The sequence below is a fragment of the Muscardinus avellanarius genome (genome assembly GCF_963383645.1).
Source record: "Muscardinus avellanarius genome assembly, chromosome: 17".
Classification (NCBI taxonomy): domain Eukaryota; kingdom Metazoa; phylum Chordata; class Mammalia; order Rodentia; family Gliridae; genus Muscardinus; species Muscardinus avellanarius.
In genome coordinates this window covers 46,020,346-46,028,084 of record NC_137803.1, presented here as the reverse complement: position 1 = coordinate 46,028,084, position 7,739 = coordinate 46,020,346, and positions in this window count along the sequence as shown.

Genomic DNA, 7,739 nt, shown 5'->3' with positions numbered 1-7,739 from the left:
GTGTGCACCACCACACATGGCTCTATTGCTGTCTTTATTTCATTTATTGACTCTTTTATTTTATTACAGGCCTCTTTTTGATTCTTTATTAATGTCTCCAATTTCCTCTTTTATTTTCTGTATACTTACTGTGAGGATTTTATAATATTGAAGATCATAATTTGGAATTTTCTTTCTTGTATTTCTTTTAGGTCAGCATTCATGATTTCCTTAATTTACTCATTATTCCTAGTTCTCATATTTTCAGAATTCTCAAGTTTGTATTTTTGTTATCTTGGCATCTTTTATCTTCTTTCTTTATGTGTGTGAGTTGTTGATTGGTGCTGTTCCATATTGCTATTAGGAGAGATAGATCCAGCTATTCCTCACACTTTGATATTAACCCAAAAGACCGTGTCTATCACTCCACTGTTGTGTTACCTGTAGATTGTAAAAACTGAGTTGCTCACTGGTACCCTTTGCTTGCTTTTATGGTGGTGTTGATGGGTTTCTGGTTTTAAGATCAAGTGTTTTGTCTTCTACCACTTTTATAAAAAGTCATCTCTGTGATGTGGGCAGAACAGTTTGTGACCTTTGTGTTTTTTGAACTGTGATGTGTGATCTGTTGAGTGCTTCCTTCTACCAGCTGTGGTTATTTTATCTTTATTTTTTTGTTGTCCTTTCCTGTGGATAACCTGTCTTATCCAACCTTAGCAGTAGGAATTTAGAGGTTAGAGCAGGTATGTATATGAATAAGTAGTGTGTTTTTAGTATTGAGGGTTAGATGAAGGAGGAGGAGCTGGGGTAATGGGTACAGGAGTTGGGTAAAGTAGAGGATATGATTAAGTTGAGTAAGAATTTAAGTATTATAAGGTAGTGTCTGATTGCGATGAGAGATAGTGATATTGATAGAGTTAAAAAGATGTTACAGTGAAAGATGGATGTTACTGTTTGGGGGTGAGGGTTACCGTTTAGGGAAACAGTCACTGGGGACCTTTGTTAGACCCCCTGAAACAATTTCCCTCAAGAAAACCACAGGTTCTTGTCCTGAGCTATGGATAAATATGCAATAGCCCAGACTCTTGCTAAAGATTTAAATTAGTTTATTAAAAATATAGAAATACAGAAGACAGTCACAGCCCCATGTCATTGAGGAGTGGCATGGGAACAGGGTTTGGAATGAATTCACCAAAATACAAAACACAAAACAGACTTTTTATACACATGATATCCTCCATCTTGTTTCACGTAATTCTGATGTAGTAAAAGTCCCTGTAAAGTTCCACTCCTTACTTTTCCCGCTGAACTCTTAGTTTATACCCAGGTGTCTCCTTTCACAAAGGTAGACTCCCTCCTCCCATCCTAGCTAGATTATCCAATTATGTAAACCTGTCTTTAGAATGAGGAAATCCTAGCTCTGCTCTCCTATCAACTTGCTAATTGCCTTTAGCTAGGTTAATTTACATTAGAATAGTTACCTGCTTCTTAGCAGAAACCAAGTCATTTCACAGATCTACCCCTAACCCAATTTTTAAAATATATTTATATTTATTAATAATCAGAGATTTCTCAAATCTTCCTAGGCTATTCCCAATATTGGTACAAATAGTAGAATTCTTGTAGTTAGTTGAGAGTATTTAGGTATGGAGATATTAAATGGAAATATGTTTTAAGATAACAAGTAGATAGGATAGAGGAGAAAACATAAAAGTAATGAGAAAGGAAGCAAACAAACCTGCATAAAATAACATAACAAGCAATAAAAACCAACAATTATGAGAGTAAATAAAAAACAAGAACAAAAAAAAAAACAACCACACACACACACACCCCCAAAAAAAGAAAAAAAACCCTAGCATAGTGAAATTGAAAAAAAAAAAAAAAAAAAAAAAGCATTACTCCTAGTTTACACACCTCTATAATGTGTGTTCACAGTGGTAGATTCTGGAGTATGTTGCAGTATCACTCATTTGCTTTGTAATTTGTATTGTCAGCTTTTGGACCCACTTTATGAATGTTTGTGCCTCTCTCTTGCCTCTGACAACTTTGTGCTTAGGATTCAGGGCAATGATTGTTACAGTAAATGAATACAATGTAAGCATTTTTTTTTCTCACCCTGGGATCCATGTTATCTGTCCCTGTGCTCTACACTCTGTCCCTGGGCTGTGCACCCTCTGGGCCTGCATTCCACACTCTCCAGCCCTGGGCTCCATGGTATAATACAGTACTTCAGAGATCATTTCATAGACAATGTTGTTTAGTTGCCTACTCTTTATCTATTTCCTTCCAAATCCTGATCAGAGTCATTCCTGCAACTCAGGGCTCCCAGCAGCATACTGCATTATTTCCATTGGAGATATGATTGTCTGCCTTTTCTTCTGCTTGGTGTTTCCTAAAAGACTTTATGTAGTTCTGGATGAACTACATAAAACTTTGAGAACTGCCTGCCAGTTTTAACCCTCCTAACTTAAAATCCATAAAATTGGTTACTTATTTAGTCCAATAAATATGCCATAAAAATTTGGAATGAATATTTTTAAAATATTTTAAAAATAATGTCTGGTCTCAATTGCAGTATCAAAGAAAAAAATTTGCTGGTGTCAATTGCAGCATCAAAGAAAAAAATTTGCTGGTCTCAATTGCAGTATCAAAGAAAAAAAATTGCTGAGAAAGTTATAAGTTTACTGTGCCAGTATGGGGAATGACCTAGGATGATTTTGGAAAGCTCTGATTATTAATATATTTCAAAAGAAAATTATTGGTATATTTCAAAATAGTTGTGTCAAAATGGAGGCAGACATGGATAAAGGACTTGGTTTCAGCCTAACAACAGGCAGCTATTCCAGTGTAAATCAACCTAGCTCAAAGTACTTAACAAGTCAATAGAGGAGAGCTAGGGCTTCTGATTTCTAAAGACACATCTACATGATCTAGGGGGGATGGGGCAGGGTTTGACCTTGCCCTTTATGAAAGGAGACACCTCACCACACCTTGCAAGGGGAGGTACGTGGGACATAAGTCAGAGCCACGCAAACAAGATGGAGGTCATGGATATAAAAAGTCTGGTCCATGTGTAAGCCCTTTGGTGTACTCATTTGAGTCATCCCCTCATGCCATCTGGGCATGGGGCTGTATTTCTATTTTCTGTATTTCTATCTTTCTAATAAACTTCTTTAAATCTTCAGCAGCTTTCCAAGCGATGAATACTTATTCTTAGCTTAGGACAAGAATCCACAGATTTTCTGATTGTCTGTGTGTGTGGTGGTGGTGGGGAAATTACTTCTCCCCATGCACACCCCCCCCCCCGCAACATTTACCTTCACATGATTTAAAGTATTATGGGAAAAGGTTCTATTTAATGGAACTATTCATATTCAAATTTAAGATCAACTAGCTTCAAAAATATTTAATTTTAAGTAAACCACCTTGTACCAGTTTTGGGAAATGGCTTCAAAATATTTTTTGAAAATAGTTTTGGTATTAATGTGCCAATAGTGGGAAATGTTTTATTTATTTATTTATTTATTTATTTATTTTTATTTTTTAAGAATAAAATGTATTTGAAAATAACTTTGGTATTAGAATGCCAGAAGCTTGAGTGATGGCAGAAATTTAGACAGGAAAGAGATTCTACAGAATTACAGGCAACAAGGAACATTAGCAAGAAACCAGAGGAACACCAGTGTCTTTTATGTACCAGTATTGGGAAGAGCCTAGGAAGATTTGGGAAAGCTCTGATTATTAATATATTTCAAAAGAAAATAATTGTTATATTTCAAAATAGTTGTGTCAAAATGGTGGCAGACATGGGTAAAGAAAGGACTTGATTTCTGCCTAAAACAGGCAGCTATTCCAATGTAAATTAACCTAGCTCAAAGCAATTAACCAGTCAATAGAGGAGAGCTAGAACTTCTGCTTTCTAAAGAGATCTACCTGATGATCTAGGATAGGGCAGGGTTTGACCTTGCCCTTAAGGAAAGGAAACACCTCACCATACCTTGCTAGGGGAGGTACCTTACAGGGTTAAGGGGAGGTACCTTACAGGGACATTCACTACTTCAGAAGTTTGTAAACAAGATGGAGGTCATTGGTATAAAAAAGTCCGGTCCACATGTAAGCCCTTTGGTGTATTCATTTTGAGTCACCCCTCCATGCCACTCTGGTATGGAGCTGTTCCTGTTCTCTGTATTTCCATCTTTTAATAAACTTCTTTAAATCTTCAGCAATGGTCCAAGCTATGCATGTTTATTCTTAGCTTAGGACAAGAATCCACAGGGTTTTTTTTTCTTCTGTTTGGGGTCATTTTGGGTTTTGTTATAGGTTGGGGGAAAGTGTGTCCGGGACCCTAGCAGGGGTTCCTGGGGAACAGTTTCCACCACCATATTCTCCCAATCTGTAACATTTTACATTTCTAAGACAAGCAAACTTCCACCAGGATGTGTGGAGATGCCATAAGCCTTCAAGAGATACCAGACATTGATAATCAATTAACACATTCTTGGGTGTAACAAAAGGCTTGAGGTTTGTACTGGAGACAGGGCAGGACTACAGGAAGAAATCCCCACATCAAAAGACCTGCCCTGGAGAAGGGACAGATCTAGTCTGATCAGAAGATTAATTGGTAAACCAAAATGAAGGACCATGTATCTATAAAAACTGTTCTGTACCCAAAAGCTTTCGATGACTTCAAGTCACCCACTATTTTGCCCTCTATGGTGTAGTGCTTTAATCTAAGTTATGTCCTATTTTTCCATCTTTGTAATAGTAAAATTACTTAAGTTTACAAAGTTCAGCATATTCTTTACTACAAATAGCTCAGAACAAGAACCTGTGGTTACATTTCTCACTGTTACAGTTTGGGAGCCCAACAGGGCTCCTGTAATAGTCCCATTATGTCTTAAACCATATTGTCCCAATTTGTAACAACATTTATTTACCCTCTGTTTTGTGGGATGAATTTCCTCTCTCATATTTCATAAAAGCTTCCTCTCTATGGTTTATGATGCATAAAATAGCAGTAACATGTCACTATTTTTAAAATTATATTTGGCAAAAAATACTGTCAATAGTGTACTACTTCTGAGGCAGTTTCTGAAATAATCTATAGTTATTTAATTTCAGTAATTAAAAAGTTTTACTTTATAACATAAATTGTTTTATTTGCTTTTATTGAACTATTTTCCAAAAAATAATTTGTTTCTAAAACAGAACTGGAATATCCTTAGTTTTAAACTTCTGGAAACCTATTTTTAATGATTCTCCAATGTTATCTACTCATAAACACACTTCAAGATTATCATTTGACTTATCTGTCCTTTGAAGGCAGACAAAGTATTAATAGTGGCTTTCCATGGCTTTAAAGAGGCCCTAAATCCTTTAAACAATGCTTACAATCTCATTGTCTCATCTACTGATCGGTTCTATAGCCTCTTGTCATCTGAATGATGTTGAACTTGTCCTGTTTCAGAGTCCTTGATAAGCTTTAAAAAGTGTAGATAACTTTTATTTGTTATAGGCAATAAAACCAGAATCTCCCCTGACTCTCTGGCAGGCTCAGTCAGCAGAACACATATCAAAGGGCAAGGTTCTAGAGGCAACTGCAATATAAAACCTACACAATAAAATTATATGGCAAATGAGAGAAAATTAGAGAACAAGGATCAAAGGTTAAAACTCATCCCATTATCTAACATTACAATAGTAAATGGCAAATTTTTCCATCACCTGTATGATAGTGCCTGTTCAACATATTTTAATGAAAACAAAAATGGGTTATTTATTTATTTATTTATTTATTTATTTATTTTTAGTCCTGGAGATTGAGCCAAAGGGCATTCTACCTGTGAGCTATACTCACAGTCCTATTTTATTTTTAAAATTTTAAAACAGGGTCTCACTAATTTGCCGAGGGCCTTGTTAAGTTTCTAGGGCTGGGTTTGACTTCAGTCTTCCTTTCTTAGCCTCCCAAGTACTGTGAGCCTTATATTTATTGGGGATTCTCTCACATATGGGAATATTGTGGTGGATTTACATATTCAGTCTTTATGTGTGTAATATATAAGCAAGCTCCCAATTTCCAATTTTTCTGCATAATCTATTAAGACCTGCTTATTTGTTTTGATGGCATATATATATCCTATCTCTGTGTGTGAGTGTATCCAAGTGTGTATGTGTATAATCTATTATATATATTTATATCATTATGCAGTGGCAGTAAATGATCACATGCATAGTCATGTGCTATATAATGACATTTGTCAAAAATAGAACACAGAGTTAATAGTTGTCCCTTTTTTTTATTGTACTGGGGATGGAACCCAGGAGGCATCTACCTCTTGGCTACACTCCCAGACCTAATTAAACCTGCACGATCCTCTGATCCTCCTCTCTCAGCCTCCCAGGCACAAGAATTACAAGCCACCACACCCGGCTTCCAATTTCAATGGTGTTAAAAACTTCCTCACAATGTTCTTATGCTGTCATAGCATTGTTACACAATGCGTTATTAAAGCATTGGTTTTGCTGGTGAAACGGGGTTTTTTGAGAGGAAACCTGGCAAGTTCTTTTCTACGGTGAGTGAAGAATGACACCCGCAGACCTCAGGAAGGGGAGTAAAAGGTTTATTGGAAGCAGCAGGGAATGGGGGAAAGGGTGGCTGAACACCCCCAAAGGGGCTGGAACTCTGGGTCCAGCAGCTGCCTTCAGCACAATACTTGAGAGTAAACCCAAGCCAAATTGCCTTCAGGTGCAGGCTGCTTTCTTCCAGAGTCCACGTGATCTGCCAAAAGGAATAGAGAAAAGAGGCCGAACAACCCAAAGGGGTGGTCAGAACTCCGGGGTCCAGTAGTTGCCTTCAGGGTCACTACCCAAGTGTCGCCCGAGCCAAGTGCCCATCAGTTGCAAACTACTTTCTCCCAGAGTCCACACGTTCTGCCTGAAAAGAGATGCAGGTCACCCCTAGGGGCCTGGCCAGCCTTTATGTCCAGCAGAGGCCTTCAGGTCGCTACTCGAGTGTCGCCCAAGCCACATGCTCTCAGATGCACTCTGCCTTCTCTCAGGGCCAATATGACCTGCGAGAGAGAAAACAGCTCCCCCAAAGGGGAGGAGGTCACAAGAGGGAAAGTCCCCAATTTGTTGTCAGGTCAGGCAAGGCCTGACCGCTTGCAAGTCCGCTTTTGGATAGGGTGACTTTTGGGATTTGATAAGGGGAATTCTGGGAAGTAGCTCTCAGAATTTGCATAGGGTATTTGCAAGTCCTTGAAGAATCTCCTTTCAGTGAAGTGTCAGCCTTGCTCCTGGGTTTGGGCTACTGGGTTTGTTGATTAGTAAACTGATGGCTTTGTGAAGCTCTGGCCTTCTTATCTCTGAGCCTTTGGAATTTCAGGTATTTGTGGCCCCTCAGGGAACTCCGGAGATTAGCTTTTTTCTACCAAGGCCTCTTCTCTATCTGCCTATTTTCTTTCTATCTCCTCACTGGTGTACATAACCCTATCACAATATACTTCCAGTCACATAAAAGTATAACACATACAGCTATGTAAATTTCATAGTATTTTATAATGATAATAAATGACTGTCTTGGTAAACATTCTTAGTGCTTTGATCCAAGAAAGCCTGACCAAAGAGCTTAGCAGAAGAGAAATTCATTTGCTCACAGTTTTTGAAGATTTAGAATTTCAGTTCATATCAAACTGAGTCTATGGTGCTCAGGGCAAGAAGTTGAGAGGGAGAGTGCAAGGGCTCTCTGTTTTCACTTGACA